Source organism: Aptenodytes patagonicus, chromosome 7, assembly GCF_965638725.1.
Source record: "Aptenodytes patagonicus chromosome 7, bAptPat1.pri.cur, whole genome shotgun sequence".
Classification (NCBI taxonomy): Eukaryota; Metazoa; Chordata; class Aves; order Sphenisciformes; family Spheniscidae; genus Aptenodytes; species Aptenodytes patagonicus.
In genome coordinates, this window is record NC_134955.1 from 35438511 (window position 1) to 35453505 (window position 14995).

Genomic DNA, 14995 nt, shown 5'->3' on the forward strand with positions numbered 1-14995 from the left:
GATGCTGCAGTCCTATATTTTCTATTTGTCAGATGTACAAAAGCAAGTCCTTGTGCTTTAGAGTTCATCTAAGCCTAGACATCAAAAGAGGGTAGCAGAGATATGATGCAGTATTAGTTCTCTAAAAAGCCGCACAGGTTTCACTGTGAACAGCACTGGTACCTTACTGGAAAGCAGCTCCTCTGAGGATTGTACTAATGCCTCACAGACAGAGGTTTTTTATTAGCAGCTCTGCATATTACTTTCTTTTCTACCACCCCTCTGAGCACTCGTTACACGCACTCTGTGTGATGCTAGGAAAAAAACCAAGGTTCCAAGATTATGCTTTCAAATTTTGCAGAGTGAGAACATAGGTTCTTGCCCTAAGGAAGCATTTAATGTTGAGATTTTTTGAGCAGGGGAGAAGAAAAGAAAAAAACACAACCAAAAAAACCAGAGACTGTTCTTAAACAAGCCAAGAACACTACAGTGACTTTACCATTTTGTTTAGAACCTGAGCATATAAAACAACAGTCACTTTTTCAAATAACGTCAGAAAAATACTGACCTCCTGAACAAGAGCTGCAACACTGTTCACATGCCAATTACTCAGAGCAATCAAGTGGCAAGTCTGGTCACTGGGTTTAATCTTTAGTGCCAAATCAACCAACTGTGTTAGTGAGGCAAATCAAAGCAGGTATATCTGATTTTCTGTGAGTCTTGACAGAGTTTCTAAATTTTATCATTACTTTTTACCATCAGCTACTAAGGAAACAAACAAATTTTGGGATATAGATTATCTATTGTCCATTATTTCTGTTTTTTCACTTCAAATTGAATTATTACAATGCAATTTAGGTCAGGTTATACCTTAAATCCATTTGAAAATAATCAATGCAGCAGCCATTAACAATTGTCAGTGGAAACAACAGACTAATCACCCAGGTACCCCAATACTTACAATAATGCATTCAATTTTCCAAGTCAAGTCTACAATATTTGCTTTAAAGCTGCAGAAATTCACAACTTTTGAAATCAAAGCAACCATTTTATCCTTCTGACATATCTGTTTACCAGAGACACTCTTACATAAAACTGTTTTATTCCACTCAATTTAAAGAAAACATTTGAGAGGAGCTGTAGTTCTCTAGTCCCCAGAGATTGCAAATCATCTCAGCAATGCAGGCAGAGAATTTTGTTCCAGCACTACCAAGGCTACAATGCCTGCAATAAAATTTATTTTTGCAAAGCAGAAATAACAGAGCAAAACTAGGAAGGTTTAGGTATCCCACAGACTGTCAGACTTCATCCACCACTTCAGGAGTTTTAGAACTTGAAACAAAAGCTTCACATGCCCTTTTCCAACTGACCAATCGGTTGCAAGATACTTATCTATCTGGGATGTATTTTCAACCTGAAGCCAGCTGACATTTTATATTAGAAAACTATTTACTCAGATTTATCTAGAGAAGAACATCCAACAGAATCAGCACTCATAACTTTTTTGTTCTTGATGAATTCTACATTTATGAAAAGAGCTATAACTATTTCCAGATATTTAGTCAACTTTCACAGATTAAAAATATGCTGAGTTCCAGAAAAAAAAAACACCTAACAAATTAAGTATTGAAATCAGAATCTATTATTTGAGGTCAATAAGATTTATGAATATCTTTGCGCTCCACTAACTCAAATCATTCTAAGTATGCACCTATATTCTTTCAAGACCAGTTCTGGAATTCTGAATACAAACAAGGGGTATTTATTAGGGAACTTTAAGTTTTAACAGGCTAAACCCATAAACATACTTCTAATGCTTTCTCATTCCTCTAAACTTCAAGCATCCATTCAAATAGCTCCTACGCACAATATTTCAGTCTGACTTTGAGTAATAGATCTTACCATTTTTTACCAATGTCTCTATTTTGCTTTTGGTTCTGCACACCTTGTGGTTGTGTATACTGAATTGATGCAGTGCATTTCTGGATGCTTCTACACTGCAAGTCTGGAAACCAAAGCCAGTGCAAATTTTACCTGCTAAATAAAAATTTTCAGAAATATACCTGTAAGAATATACTAAGGTAATGATATATGAATCCTTGATACCTGCAATGGTGTAATGGTCAGCAATAATATACTTGATTGTTTATGGGTTTCTCAAAGCACAAGTCAGAAGTTAGACATGGAATTTGTTGCAAAGAGATCATAAAATAAGGCAAATTATTTCTCCTTGTATTTTTTTTTTTTTTCAAATAAAGAAGAAAATAAGGCTGCGTAAGAGGCTGAGCTGAAGTGACATCAAGCTTAAAGATGTTGATAGACAAGCTCCAGCAAATCTTGTTGTAGCGGATTAAGTTACTATCCTCAGCTGTAGACTCTGCTCCCATCAAAAGTCACTGATCCCAAAAGCAAAGTTGGCAGAAGGGAACGTGTGCTGACACCTCAGCCACTTTAGTGCTAAGACTAACATCTTAGTTTGGGTCACATATTACACTATGAACTAAAATGACTGAGGAACAAGCACTTCTGCTAATTCTGCAAATGATGAACTAGAGCAGAAAAGCTGAGCAGGGAAAGGTAAAAAACTGACATCGCCAAATCTGGCAAGATTTCCCAGAGCTATAGTTGCAATCTAAGTTTCTTCTAAAGTAGCCAGAATCAGATGTGCCACTTGTCACAAATCCATCCAAGAATAAAAAACACACTCTCACCAAAAAGTGTCAGAAGTACGTGAACTGTTAAACAATCAGTAATTAAGTTTAACAGGCACTGATTAGTCATGTTATGTACCTTAAAGGCTGAATATCCAATTTCAAATTAGCTTTAAGAAATCAAGAACTGAGGTTTTGCATGGAATTTTAATTATCACATGAAGTCCCAACTACAGAAGTTATAAGGAGCACTAACACACGTAATACCAAAAGAACAGCATTAAATATCTAAGATTTGACAAGAGTGTGCACTTAAGAGGGAACACAAACTAGCCTACATTTACTACCCAGCCACTTAGGTATGCAGCTGCATTCATTAAATATTTGTATAGAAAAGACTTTAAAAATATTGACAGAAGGAAAAACTGTATGCAGTTCTCACCAACAGAAGTCAGAAACTGGCTTAAGGGACTAAGTATATATAAATTCAAGTTTCCAACTCAAGTTGTTAAATTTAAAAAAAACATATATGCAAATATTTAATACTTTACTACTACAGAAGTGGTATTTTCAGATTTCAGATTTTATACAACCTATTAAGTAAAATTCTTGAAGTTTGTACCGTGCAGTTATCACCCTAGTACTTTTTATTAGGATTAAACACATACAACACTTCATATAAGGTTTATAAATTAAGAACCACCACTGATCAGCCATGGAAACCACACTCAAGGCTTCAAAAAAAGCTTGTACATAACAAGCAGGCCCAACTGTTCACTTCTGCAGATTGTCCCCTCCCACCCACCTTTAACTGAGGTTTTTAGATTCTAAGATTCCTTTGCTTTTCCAAACAAGTACATAATACAAATTGCACCATGCACATGCATTTATAACAGAGAACCCCACCCAGCTTTTCACACTGTCCACTGATCAAAACTGAGCCACCAACACAGAATCCCAAATGAGACTAAATATGACATTTTGTAGAGAGGAGTTCACAGTTACTGTATTATTACATTGTTGTTACATTATTTTGTTAATCCCTTGCCAAGATTTTCCAGTTCCTCCTTTTTTAAAAACAAACCAACCAACCTCCAGAAAACCAGCTTGTTACATGCTTGTAGCCCAATGCAGCACAGTATCTAGTTGAAATAATCTACCGCATTTTTATAGAACAAATTTCAGTAAAGTCTAAAACATGGTTTCTAGCTGTTTAAGATAACAACATAGAAATGCCCTACTGAGTCAGACCAACGGTCCATCAAACCCAGAACTCTCTGACAGTGGCAACCAGACATGCTGTTTAGGGATAACTTGTGCATCCAGAAGTTCAATTGTTAAAGGACATCAGATAGTACATCCCTGACTATTCAATTATGAACCATTAAATGTATCTGTCAATGGATCTGCTGTCTGGGAATCTGTATAACCCCTTTTTTTGAACATGCTGATATTGGTTGCCTCCACAAACTCCTGTGGCAATAAATGCCAGTAGTTCACCACTCTGTATGAAGTACCAGCTTCTTTTATCTGTTTCAAACCTACCATTTTAATCAACTGCATCCTGCATTTATAAGATCCACAGCCTCCATGGCTTTTTTTCTAAAATTTCCGCCACATCCTCTTCTAACTGAAGAGTTCCAGTCTTTCTAGTATCTTCTTGTAAGGCTCCATCCCTTGATTGTTTTTATTGTCCTTTTCTATTTTTTTAGTTCTGCTATGTACTTCCTTTAAATGCAGAGACCTGAATTGTACACGAGTGAAGACAGCAGGGTTTTGCATAGCTGCAATATGATGTCTTCTGTCATCTTAACACCTTTCCTGACACATTTAGCATTTTGTTGGCTTTCTGGCTGCCACTCACACTACAGAAAGCATAGCAAACTGATACTATGGTTAAAGATAACTTTCTCAACAGTTCTACAGAAACTAGGAGTCTGGTCCAATTTTATTACACTTCACAGACATCTAATCATCCCACCACACACTTGCTAAAAATTATTTCTTGAGCTCCTGGTACTGAACTACTCTGCTTTGCATACTACTATATAATAGTCATCATTATGTCCCATAAAAAGCAATATTCCTGCTTAACTTCACTCTTATTACAGAAAAATTTCCCACTGAAATAGAAAGGGTATCTTTGAATATATCAAAGCTGTAATGAGATGTGAGAGAACACAAGCACCAGAAGATCTAAAGGAGAACCAGGACAGTACTGCAAAATGACAGAAATACTAAGTATAGGTACTATTTTACAAGCCAATCCAACCTTAAGACACAAGGCAATAATATGATGGGAAAGAGAAAGCAAAAGGTCGCAAGACTTAACAGAGTATAGGAATGGTGTGATCCAACACACAGAACCTTAGCTTCCGTTCCAATATTGTCCATCTGCTCTATTTAGAGAGAGGAGACTGAGAAAGATTCATGTTTGAAGGTCTGCAGAAGGAAAGTATGCAAGAAAACGAGCAACAGAAAAGTTGCCAAAAAAGAGCAGTGGCAAAAATGTAAGAAGTCCATACTAAACCAGGAAAGATCTAAGGAAAAACAATGTATCATGACTATTCAAAATTGATCATATGACTACTCCCTAATAGCAATAAGCTTACTAGTCTAAACAAGACATTGATATAAAAAAAGAAATAGCTTAACCTAAAAATTACTTCATAAGCAATAAGCCAAAATAATTAACTGCTGCTTCAAAACATACAATTAGATGCAGAGTTCTCTTTTTCAGTTCAGTCAAGACGAAACAGCTCTTTGTTGCACTTCATTTTGACCTCTCCTTACTTGAAAATTGGCAAAAGCTTCAAGAAAGTAATGACCTACAAAATACGTCAAAATAACCGGTCTTGAATAGCTTTTTGCCTGTTCTGTTATCTTAAAACCATCCTCAGGATTTTTTCTTTTGGGAGGAAGGACAAGTGACATTTACTTTCTGGATTCCTAGCTTTCCTTGGAATACGCTTTCAGATCTTAATCTTTACATCTCGCTTGATGAGCCAATGAAGAAAGAAGAAATTTAAGTAGGCTAAAAGGTAGAAAAGTGTCTACCTGACTGTAGAATCCTCAGATTGCCACTTTCCTCCTCTTTCCACTGCAGCCAAGTAACTTGCCTCTTCAGAGTTCTAGCTAGCCCTCATCATATTGGCTTGAAGCAACATGCTTTGTCAGAAGTGGTTGATGACAATAGTTAAAGTCTTGAGAGAAGATCACAACACACGCTAGATGAATATTCTACGAACAGGCAAGAATTAAATTGATAATTCAGTACAAAAAGTCTACAAATCTAACAAGAACTTAAGCTCAAACAATTTTTAGTGCCGTTTATACTCTTAAAATAAAGATGTGAAACAGACTATTCCACTGGTCAAAACCAAAACCAATGCTGCTGGGCTCATAAGTCATTTAGTCAGCCCAACAAGACAATGCTGAGCTGATCAGCTTTTACGTCGCTTTATTCTAAGACACTGTGCTAATTCCTCCCAGTAATTAGGTTACTAATTTAGAACACATCTTGATTACTGGAAAAAAATGAAATGGTAAGAGCTTGCATTATGTTGGTTTTAATTATCCTACAACAACAATCACCACCTTTAAATATGTATATCCAGTTCCATTTCAACTCACTTTCCTTCTCTCCTGCGTTTAGGAACTTCTAATACTGTTCAAACAAAATGTAAATGCCACCACATAGTGGCACTAAGCAATTCCATCACCACTTGATCCTACAGGAACTGATTCTGCAGAGAGCACATGATGTCCACTAATGCTATATTCTCCCACTAACACAGGACTAAGTTTGTCTGCTGACATCATATGCCCTTTCAGACATCGGGAAGAAGAGATTTGCTCTCCGAAAACAAGGATATACATACACACATAAGAAGTACAATCAATATAATACAAACCAATACAATCCAAACCTTCATCTGTCTGAAATCTCTGGATGCTTAACCCGAAAGCACGAGCTTTGCCTTCAGAGATGAGAGAACATTTAGAAAATAGGACATACCAAAGGAATTAGCAACACGTTCTCTTAGCCAATACAAGACATGCAGTTAATTTCTATGGTGCACAATGCAGTTATCTGTAATGCAGTTTTTCTACAAAAGCAACTTTAATTTTCTTAGCCAAGGCACACTGCATTAATCCATGATTAATCTATCTCAAGTTTCATTAACAGTAGCTGACAAGTCAATGGCACTTTGATAAGACAAACAAGGGTGACCACAAGTTCTCAACCACGACACTGCAGGGATGCTGCATGATCTGATATTAAGGTCAAGCCTTAGCTTTATGCACAGAGGTGCATTAAAAAGAAAAAGTTGTCATGATATCTGCTGTTCTGAAGAATTTAACTCAGTACCACAGCCACCATGCAGAAAAACATGCTTCCCTCCCTAGATTTCTCCTCTGCCACACTGAAGACCAGCTTCTAAATAAGTGATTTGAGAAGGCATTACCAAAGCGTACTACCTTCATTGACCTTAATTGTGAAGATCATCCCAGTTAAAAGAACACTTGGGTTTACATTTGAATATTCAGATGAGCACTGACTCTGCTAATCTCTCTGCCACCCAAACCAAGATCAAGATTTGGCTCCAGGGAAACTGACAGATGATGGGAAACATCAAAAGTGATGTCATTTCTCTCAATAGTGTTTTTACCAAGGCATCATACCAGTTATATTTTACCTGCCTTCAGCCTTGAACAAGGTGAACTTTTTTAAGTTTCATTACTCTTTCGTATACACCTCATTAAACGCAATTCACTCCTATGCCATCACACTGCTAACAACAGCTCACACATATATCACTGGCAATCTTTATAATATACTGCTGAAATGAGAAGTGACTCTTTTAGGCACTAGTATACATTGTCCTCCTTTGATCACACATGTTTGTACTCAGAACTCCACTCAACACTACTGGTACCTAAATGAATACTTCTTTTCCAGCCTCTCCTTCCTGACTTTAAAAATATACACTTATCCTTGGAAACAGACCCGGAACGCATACAGCCACCTCCCAGCACCATTGCCAGGTCAAAGAGCAGCTGCCAAGGTTGCACTGGCACTTCCTGGTTATCAAAGGTTTTTAGTTTTGCTGAATTCAACTTTCTAGAGAGCTTGAAGATACCACGGAACAATTTCACACAATGAAAATAAGACAATTCACACTGACTATTCATATAGTGAATAGTTGGTGCACATACACAGGTATGTGCTTTAGATGCTAACATACTATTACCACACTTGAGTACTCCCAATACCTTTTGTAAAGGACCGCTTAACTGTCCTATCACTTTTAATATATTCTTACCAGAAATCCTTCCTGGTTCTAAACTACTTCCACCCCCCAAGAAAAAAAACAAAACAACATTTCAGAGCCTTCTGAATCATCTATTACGGCCAAATAACCAAGTATGACCTTCCAACAGTTTCCCCAGAAGATGAATCCTGTTGCAAGACAAGAATGAAACTTATGGTTTGGTTTCTATCTTATTTTTCTTAAGAACTATCTTTTTCCAGAATTTCTATATCATCTATTCTTTTGTTAGAACTTTGTGGGAGATGAGTAGTTTATTTTCTATGCTGATAAAGGATAGCAAATTCAGATACTAAAGTTTATGATTAACAACCATGAGCTGCACTGTCACATGTATCAACCATCAAGCCTTTTCTCTAATCCTAGGGAGGAAATCAAAAAATGTAAGACTAGAGGCAAAATCAAGTATTAAAAATGTTAACATAAAATCACATTAACTATTTCTTACTCATTATTTTTCTTTAGAAGACAATTATGGCCAACCAGAACAGATACATGATGCAATAGGCAAATCACTTAAGGAAACACAAGGCACTGAGGTGATCTTTATATAACAGATAATAATTATAGGTATGTTGAAACAATTACATTTTTGTATCTAATTACTTGGCATCTTATCAGAAAGCAGAATTAGATCCACAAGAGAATCTAAATGCCATGCCACCTATTAGACTCCACAACCCACAGGTAAGCAACCAAGCTCCGCTCTACAATGAAAAGGACACATTACAGATGCTGTTCAAATGTCTAATACTCAACATGAGTAGGAGTTGGCCAAGTCAGCCAAGAATAAACATAAAGAGAAAGATCAGAGGTTTAAGTCTCCAGAATTTCACGCCATGCTGGGGGGGGGGGAGGGGGGGGGAAATCTCTTTCATCTACTCTTTTAACACTTGACCTGCAACAAGGAGACCTGGGTTCAAATAATCAATTTGTACTTGATCACGCTTCTTGCCAGCCAGTCCCTGGGCTACATACCCCATTCACTCCCTTCCCAAGTTAATATTACTCCTCAGGAATGAAACTGTCTGGTGTCTGGAAGCAGCTCACACCCAAACGCCCAGCGGCCTGGCAATTAAGGCATTCCCTTTGGGAACTGACAGATGGGGGTTTCAAGTTCCCCTAAAAGCAGAGGGATTTGAACCCAAATCTCAATATACTGGACAAGGTACTCAAACCATTTACGCATCTGTAAAGAAATGCAACATCACATCCTTTTTCTGCCAAAAAAGAAGTCTTCAAGATTAGGCCTGTGTTTCCTGCTTCACAGAATAGAAGCATTCCTTGCACAATTGTGCATTACTAATGTTATCTGTTTGCTTTCTAATTTAACTGATGCAAGCTTTGAGAGTTACAGCACTTTTTTCTTCCCACACAGCTATGTATTAGTATACAATTAGACACCCTTGCAGTATAAAACAAGTCTTTACCAATAGACATACACAGTTTATCACCTCCGGTTAAAAAAAACCCAAACAAACCCCCAAAGTTACATTAAAATAGCCTGGTATTTAAATTACTTACGTAGTTACAATTTCCTCTTTTTGTTTAGAGTTCTGCTTCATACTTTAGTCTGAACTATACTTAAAATATTTTGTCATATAGCTGTATTAGGAATGCAGAAAGGAGGATGAGTAAATAAAATACTTGGTCAGAATTGCTGTATTGAAGAAAGCTCTGAAGTAGATAATTATACTAGAAAAATCATTTTGCCAGCATACCTGATTTTAAAACACAGTATAAACTGTTTCCACCAAATGAGTTTTCTATCACAGACACACCAGCAAACCTTTTCAAATATACAATGCCTCTTTGCCCGTTAATAAAAGGAAAACAATACAGCAGTATTTAATTAATATTTACAAAAAGTCTTGAGGTTTTCTGATGAATGACCAAAGCAGTAATTACTCTAGTGTTCCAAATACCGTAATGTCAAGCCTTTCCGCAACACTACCTGTCACATTAAGAAAGTACTTTAAAAAAAAAAAAAGCCAGTTGCTAGAACGTTTAAGAATTTTAAACATGACATATGAATACAAATACGAATGCTGTTATCTAAGTAGCAGCAGGCTGTTTGAAATCTTAGCCTTCAGTGTTCTAAAAGCCTAACACTAACAGGAATGCAATTAATCAAGAGTGCAAACTGGAAAAAAAAAAATGAGTAGCTGAAACAGGTAGTTACAACTGTTAGCATTTGATGTTAAGATCCAGTCTTTGAGGAGACATTATAACAGAATTTGCATCTAAAAATGCCGCAGGATTTTTTAAAGCCTGAAACTTCAAACTATACCAAGAGATTTTAATTAAAAAGCATCAATGGAAGTGTTATGAAAATATAATTATTTACATGGGAAAAATATATGGTCGCATACGAACTTCAGACTACATTAAGCTTTCTGTGTCCACAACCCTCGGTATGAATGCTAACCTCTACAGCGCATTTTTACTACTTCACATCACATATTGCTGTAGTAATGAAAGATGTCCGACACCCCTCAATGGCCTGAGTTAAGTCCTGCAGATTCCTAAGGTGGCTAAATCAGTCCAGTGAAGAAATATTTTTTGTTTACATTTCTCAGTAAGTTCAGATCTTTTGAAAGGAAATTTAATAAAAACTAAGTAAAATTACCATCTTTACCATCACCTAATTCTATATAGCAAAAATTACCATCCACTGCTATTCCAGACATCGCAAGACAACATGAGACACATTGGAAGGATGTAAAATCTGAAAGAACTACTTTGAAAGAAGTTAAGTGATCATGTATTAACATTTAACTCTGTATTACTTTATCAACAGTAATGTTAATTAAATCTAACATTCTAGTACACTGCTTCACAAAATGCTGCAATATAAATATTTGATGCCTTATTAAACCATCTACGATACTAACCATTAAACTTTTAACATGTGAAATACTGATATTTTTTTTTTGGATCACAGCATGTTGGAAAACAGTTCATATGTGTATAAAACAGGCAGACTCTAAAGTTGGACACTAAGATTTATAATCATCTTAGAGCTGTTATTACAAGAAAAAAAAGATGTACTGTTTGTGAAAATTCAGAGGAGAGATTAAAAACAAAAGATTGCAGGCTCGGATGCCTAATTAAAGATAATTCAAAGATATCCTATTTTTGACAAATTCAGGAAAAACACCTCAATCCTCCAAAGAGACAGACAGGTCCCTTTAAGGCATATGAAGCTGTGCACTGAAGCAACAGCCACTTAGAAAAAGACCACCACCAGTCACTTCTTAGAATTTTAATTGCAGTCATCGATATATCATTACTTACACAGAATACAAGTGTTTTGTTCTAGTACGTGACCTACGGAGCTAGCTTATGCCCAAATAATTCCATTGTAGAGGCTTTAAGAATTTACCTTTTAAAAGAAAAAACCCTCACAGCACTAGCTGACATTTACCCCTTTAATATTCCTCGTTAAGTTGTTTTTCAGGGATGTGTCCCACGTGAGACATGTAAGAATATTATTATTTTAGACAGTTGGGTTTTTTTAAGTATCAATGTTTTTCAAGAAGGTCAAATACGAGTTAATTTCATTTTCTTCTGCAGACTGTCTTACGAAGCTCAAAGTGTTCTTTGTTGCTTGCCTGTACAGCCCCTACCACAACGCAGCCTCGGTGCCTCAGTTCGGAAAGCGCTGCCACCGCAAGAATTTTATCAGTATAGGCTTTCCGAAAACGAAGTAGCGCCGAGCCAGTATATGCGTTAAGTACTGCCGACTATAAAATACACTGGAAGTCGCTCACATTCAACCTACTTTTAACTTAACCCTGCAAAGCTTCATAAATCAGTAGAAAGGGATCTCCTCACAAAACTGTCAGGAGATGAGAAGTGCAGAAGGGGGAAGCCTCGGGTTTCTCCCCTCGTTAAAACACAAACCCACCCCCCTATAATCACGCAGAGAAGCGCACAGCCGAGTACGGGAGGGTTTTCTTACAACTTCTGGGCCTAAGCTCGCAGCGCCTGCCCGGGAGGCACCCCCGAGGGAGGGGAGCCGCAGGAGCAGCTCTCAGGAGGCCGGCTAGGCGCCCCCCGCCGCCCGCCCCCCACGCTCCCGGCAGCGGCGCAGGCACCTGTAGCCGCAGCGGCCAGGGCCGCCCCTCCCGGCCGGGCTCCGCGGCCGGGGACCGGCCCGGGCCGTCGCCCGGCGGGGCGCGGGGACCGACGCGGTCCCCCGAGAGCCGCCGAGCCCGGCTCGGCCCCGCCGTCCCGCTCGCCCCCGGCCCGGCCGGACCCCCAGGCCTGCGCGGGCGCCGTGGCCGCAGGGGGAGGCTCCGCGGCGAGCCGAGGCTGGCGGCTCCGCGGCGGGACCTGTTGCTCACACGCCGGGCGCAAGAACAGGGGCTGCGCTCACCTTCCTTCCTTCGCCGCCGCTGACACGCTCCGTCCCAGCCGCCGGCTGGAAGTCACGGTCGCCCACACCCCGCGGCGTCTCCCCGCCGAGCCCGCGGACCCACCCGGCCACTGCCCCCGCAGAGCTGCGCAGCCGCCGCCGACCCCAGCCCGGCCCTGCCCCAGCGCCGGCCGCCAGGCCCCGCCCCGCCTCGCCCGGCCGAGCCGCGCAGGCGCGGGACCGCCCCCACAGCCGCCGCCGGGGCCGCGCCGGCCGCCCGACGGGACGGGGGCGGGGCGGGGCGAGCTGGGCGCGCGCGCGCCCTCTGCCGGCCGGGCGGGGCGGGGCTGCCCCGAGGGCCGCAGTCGTGGTCGCGGGTGGCGGGCGAGGGCTTTCCTCAGCTCTCGTTGAGGGGCTGGGGAGCACGCAGGAGGCATGGCACTGTGTCCAGGGCTCCATCCTCCCGCAGACATGTCCCATCTCTCTACCACAGTGCGCTCTCCACGCCAGAGAGGCACCTCCATGGGAGTCCCCGTGGCCTGAACAGAGCTGACTTGCCTGTCCAGGCTGTGGCCTGCTCCTTCCTCCTCTCCCACCTCCGGCTGCCTCCTCCTGCCCACTCTTCTGCTGCCTGCTGAGGCTGGTGTGTGCCCCGGGCCACTGCAGCCCCTTTCTCCTCCGCCCGCCTCATCATCCCCCCATTCTTCTTGTACTGCTGCTGAAGCTGCAACCCAAGCTTGAAAGCCCCAGCCAGGCTGGGGCCTGTTGTGGGACGAAAAATATTTACTCTCATCTGAGAGTCTGCCTTTGGGAGAGCAGGGGGAGGCTGAGGCACAGAAGGTGCCCAGAACGCAGTGTCTGGAAGAAGGAAGGAAAAAGAGCATTTAAAGAGAGTTTTACCAGGTAGTTTGTATCCATGGCTGTTTTACAGGACCAGGGAAACATAATCTTCAGCACTGCAGTTTAGTTTGACTTTGAGCTAAAAACCTCATTCCCACCCCTGGTTTTTCAGGCTAGCCTGCCTAGGTCATTGCCTGAGGCATTAGAAGAAATGTTCCACTAACAAGACCAGAAAAAAAGGCTTTCTTAGATCACTAAAAAGTCCTAAAGAGATACCTGCTTTAGTCCATCTCTCCTTGCTTCAGTTTAACTATTTATAAATCTGTGTCACTTAACTCTCTATCATTCTCCATAGGGAAATCCAGATACAGGATTTCAATTTCCTATAATTTTACCATGTTTTCTTCAGATCCATTCTAAAGATAGACACACAGTCCAATTTTGTAAGTCCCAAAACCAGATCCCGTGGTTTTCTTTTCTTACCGTGTGAAAAGGCCAGATGACGGGACACTAACGTAGGTCCTGCCCAGCTACCTGCAGAGGAAGCTCAAAGCATTCTACCTTTTCACACTGTGGCTCACACTCCCCGGGATGTCTTTTTGTTTGCTGTTTTCAGTGCAGCAATGCCTTGTAACTGCACTTAACCAGCTATTTCTGTTCTGACCATTAACAAGGGTCTTTGTATCAGGTCAGCAAAACTGCAGCATGGCAAGAAATACAAATATCAGCGGACTACAGAATTATTTACTTGGGAAATAAAAATGGAGGGAAAACATGACACTGGTAATTCGTGGCTGAGCAGCACCAGGCATGGTTCTTTTCACCTTCATATGAAAATGGTGAAAATTCACATGAATCTCTTTTACAGACTGCTTTGGTAAAGGACCTGAGAATCAGAAAGGACTTTTTCAAAATATGATACTTACCTAGATGATATAATGGCTGCAAAAAGTAGCTAGGTTCACCAGTTGTCTGTTCGCTGTTGTCATCCTCATCCAAACTGATCACTAGTTTACTGTCTTTTCTACATCCAAGTTTGGGATGATCAGACACACCCCACCCCCCCACCCCCAATTCTGGTTACCATTTTCCTCAACTGATAGCATTTCTCCTTCCTCTCATAGAAAATCTCATTGCCTCTGGTTTGCATGTTGCCCTGTAGCCAGTTTTTAAACCAGGATAAGGGAATTTTCTTCAATATGTTGTGCAATTTGTCATAGAGCAGAGAAGGATTCACACCAGTTCTAGAGTTTCTGTTTCCCTCCTTTACTCTCTTATACCTGTAGCTGAAGTTTTAATCTTTTGCCAGAAGGGGTTACCAGACCAGGTTAAGACTTAGCTTGGGATAACTCTTGGATATATCTGCTTAAAGATCTGTTTGTTTCTTTGGTAACCAATCTCCTCCCTCTGGCTTTCACAAACCCTAATATTAGCCCTTGCCCAGCTGGCAAATCCATTCATAAGATGCTGGAATGAGGCGTGCTTGGCTAATTCTAACCAACAGATTAAAATATTCTGTCAGGCCAAGAAGTTGTCATACCTGAAAACGTTTCACAATAGAGCACAGGATCAGCAGCATTATTTATAAAGACCCCAGATAACCTTTCTTTTTTAAATCATTGTGTTAGTAATTTAAATGGACAGGTCTGATGGTTCATTTTGCCTTGTGGGTGCTGTCTGTTGGTATGCAGAGAACACAAAAATTGCTGTGAGAAAATCAATTATTTTGGCTTGAATTTAACAAAACATGCAAATTAAAAAGAATAGATACAGAGAAGGAAGGTGAGTGGGAGGATAAGGAAGGACAATGGAAAGATGATTGGGAAGATCAA

The 14995-nt window shown here is 40.3% G+C and overlaps 1 protein-coding gene across 2 annotated transcripts in view; it reads right to left on the reverse strand.

The window, feature by feature from the left end:
- The window catches only part of PALS1 (protein associated with LIN7 1, MAGUK p55 family member), a 60997-nt gene extending 48535 nt beyond the window's left edge, over positions 1 to 12462 (reverse strand). Inside the window, exon 1 of one of the 2 annotated variants that reach the window (XM_076344855.1) lies at positions 12345 to 12462. The gene's annotated coding sequence lies outside the window, so the exon portion shown is untranslated. The remainder of the gene's footprint in view (positions 1 to 12344) is intronic. The other variant, XM_076344853.1, reaches the window with a different exon arrangement.
- Positions 12463 to 14995: the final 2533 nt, after the last annotated feature.